Below are 3,546 nucleotides of genomic sequence, written 5' to 3' on the forward strand. Positions count from 1 at the left end.
TTGCTGTGAATGTTTTATCTTGGAGATACAAAATATAGTGATAGATCGTCGTGTGTTCAGAATTCGGTTTGGAGGTGGAAGCGGACAGCCTAATTTTTATCTCACCTCCACTAGGACTTTGACCTTCCCCAGGGTCCACGCTTTACCTCCTGTATCTTCATACGCATGTTTGGATGCACAGAGATGGAGGCGCCGTAGAGAAGCAAGGCTCACCCGCTCCGTCCAGTGTCACCCACACATTGGTCCAGGGACCCCTCAGTGCAGAGCCTGAAGTTGGGGGCTTGTGGGTAGAAAAGGCTTTGTGAACTGTTATGATCCGGACCCCTTCCAGACGGCACAGCACTTTCCCATGGTGCTCACTGGCCTCAGTCTCCCCGACCAGCAGTGGGAGGGGACGGATCCATAGTGGAGCGTGTGGTGCAAGTGACATTCACGAGCTCTGACTTCTTGGTGCCAGGTTGGCGTGAGCCTGGGCCCGGCCCACTCAGCAGCCCACATTGGCCAGCATCCATCTGCACGTGTGCACTGCATGCTTCACATCTATTGAGAGTTATAGCAAGTGTTAAACGAGGCGAGTTCACATAACAGGAATTCTGGAACTGCTTGAAAACTAGGAAGATTGTGCAATATCGGCCTTAACTCCACCTGATGGCAGGTGACCCGGATAGAAAATGGCCCTGCCTTTAGCCAGGACGTGGCTCTCCAGCTTGTCTTCCGTGTGATCACTTGTCACTGCGCTTTTTCTTTCGGCAGTGAAATCCTTCTCCATACCCACGTTTTGTTTTGTTTCTTAAGCTGGGAAACAGAATGGGCCAAGGAGGTTGAGTGACTGAAGACCAAGGGTTGGTGCAGCCTCCTCGCCGCGCTGCAGGGGCTGGGCCACACAGGCTTCTGCTCTTCTCGGTGTCCAGCCTCCTTAGGTGATGCTGGGGTTGTCATGGTGGCAGTTCAGTGTGAGATTTTTTTACCAGGTATTGTGCTTAAGGGACATGGTTTTCCGTTTTCTTTGCCCCAACAACGTGAACAAAACAGGCCCTGTTGATTCCACTTCAGCCGAGGAGCCTCGGGACTCGGAGCTGGTGACGTGCCCAAGGTGATGCAGCTCGTGGGCAGCCATGCCTGCCTCGGGCACAGCCTCCAGTGCCAGAGCTGGGCTCTTCAACGTGGCATTTAGCACAGAAAGTCGTGTTTCAGGCAGTGTGGGCCGCTATAACAAAACACCTGAGACTGGGTAGTTTATAAAGAACAGACATTCAGGCCAGGCGTGGTGGCTCATGCCTGTAATCCCAGCACTTTGGGAGGCCAAGACGGAGGTCAGGAGTTTGAAACCAGCCTGGCCAGCATGGTGAAACCCCATCTCTACTAAAAATACAAAAAAACTAGCCAGGGGTGGTGGCGCATGCCTGTGGTCCCAGCTACTTGGGAGGCTAAGGTAGAAGAATTGCTTGAACCTGGAAGACAGAGGTTGCAGTGAGCCGAGATCACGCCATTGCACTCCAGCCTGGGTGACACAGTGAAATTCTGTCCAAAAAAGCATCATTTCTCAGAGTTCTGGAAGCTGGAAGTCCAAGATGAAAGTGTGGGCAGTTTAGTTTCTGCTGGGAACACTGCATCCTCATGTGGCGGGGGGGATGGAAGGTCAAGAGGCCTCAGCCAGTTCCCTGCTGCCTTTTTATGAGGCATGAAGCCATTTGCAAGAGTAGGGGGCCCACCTCTTAGTACCACCGCAATGGCAATTACGATGTCATGTGAATTCTGGAGGGACATGGTCACACCGCAGCACCAGCACCCGGTGAATGTGGTTCTCCCCATGTCAGAATTTTGTGAGCTCCACACAGGGTTGCATCTGTTTTATTCTCTGATTGATTCTAAGCCCCGTGTCCCTGGCATGGGATGGCTGCTTGGCAGTGGGGAGTGGATGAGCCAGTGGTACCCAGGGCTGCCAGGCAGGGCCCTGCAGGGAACAGACCCAAGGGCTGACATGGGGATGTCTGCTGAAGGGCGTATTTACCACAATAAGGGCAGGGCTGGGAGACTGGGCAGCCAGTTTCACCCTCACACAGGGTACCTGGCAAGACCAGCGGCCGGAGGTGACGTCCTCAGTAAAGAACGGTGGCCACTGGAAACTGCGCGGCTGGAAGGGGAAACGCTCGGGCCTCTGGTGGGGACCAGCCTGGGGTGGGGTCGGCCAGGGTCAGCTGCCTTTCCTCCATGCTGGGATGGAGATGTGTGCGTGTGACAAAGCGTTTGATAGCACGCCAAAAGTTTCCTCCGTTATGTGTGTGTGAAGTGTTTGACCAGGTCAGAAGTCTTGTTCCATGCGCGTGTGCTCACACAGAAGCGGAGGGGCCCCGTCGCTCTGCCCTCACGCCGCTGAACCGCAGGGGTCTCCCACTCGTCAGGCTTGTGGCTCAGCCGCTAAGTGTGTCAGGTGTGCATCCTGGGCTCTCCTTCGTGCTCTGTCCTACGGTGGCACAGGCCGGGGGGTTAGACAGGTACCGGTCAGATTACATACAGTGGCACAGGCGGTGGGATTAGACAGGTACCGGTCAGATTACGTACGGTGGCACAGGCGGGGGGGTTAGACAGGTACCGGTCAGATTACGGTGGCACGGGCGGTGGGGGGTTAGACAGGTACCAGTCAGATGACGGTGGCACAGGCGGTGTGGGGTTGGACAGGTACCGGTCAGATTACAGTGGCACAGGTGGTGTGGGGTTAGACAGGTACCAGTCAGATTACGTACGGTGGCACAGGCGGGGGGGTTAGACAGGTACCAGTCAGATGACGGTGGCACAGGCGGTGGGGGGTTAGACAGGTACCGGTCAGATTACGGTGGCACAGGCGGTGTGGGGTATTAGACAGGTACCGGTCAGATGACGGTGGCACAGGTGGTGTGGGGTTAGGTACCAGTCAGATTACGTACGGTGGCACAGGCGGTGGGGGGTTGGACAGGTACCAGTCAGATGACGGTGGCACAGGCGGTGTGGGGTTGGACAGGTACCAGTCAGATGACGGTGGCACGGGCTGTGGGGTTAGACAGGTACCAGTCAGATGACGGTGGCACGGGCGGTGGGGTTAGACCGGTACCGGTCAGATGCACGGGCTCCCCACACCCCTGCTGTGGCTTTGGCAGTAAGGACAGGATGCACCCACGTCACAAGAGGAGCACAGGCAGGGGTGTTGGTGTTGGGGCAGCCCTCAGGGTCTCCAGACCCTGGCCCCCCTCACACAGCAGCCCAGGAAGGAAGGGCAGAGTCCCAGGTGTCACCCAGGATCTCCCAGGAGCTGCCCCTTTCTGCAAGTCACGGGACAGGAATGACAGGTCGGGGGACTGCAGGAAGCTGCCACCTCTGGGGTCAGAACATGCCCAGGCTACAGGGGCTCCATTGCGGGGTCTTCGAGAGCCAGACAGCCTGCCTTGTGCTGCACGCCTGGCTTTGCTCTGTGCAGAACCCAGCACGCGTGATTTTGTGTGGCATGCCAACAGCCTGGCTCCCCGGACAGGAGGCCTGCCCTGGGGGAGTGGCTGCAGGAGGAGGGTGGGG

At 57.0% G+C, this 3,546-nt stretch overlaps 1 pseudogene; it reads left to right on the plus strand.

The window, feature by feature from the left end:
• Positions 1-989: 989 nt before the first annotated feature.
• LOC140712153 (uncharacterized) lies at positions 990-3,320 on the plus strand (annotated as a pseudogene).
• Positions 3,321-3,546: the final 226 nt, after the last annotated feature.

The sequence above is a fragment of the Chlorocebus sabaeus genome, chromosome 8 (assembly GCF_047675955.1).
Source record: "Chlorocebus sabaeus isolate Y175 chromosome 8, mChlSab1.0.hap1, whole genome shotgun sequence".
In the NCBI taxonomy this organism is placed as follows: Eukaryota; Metazoa; Chordata; class Mammalia; order Primates; family Cercopithecidae; genus Chlorocebus; species Chlorocebus sabaeus.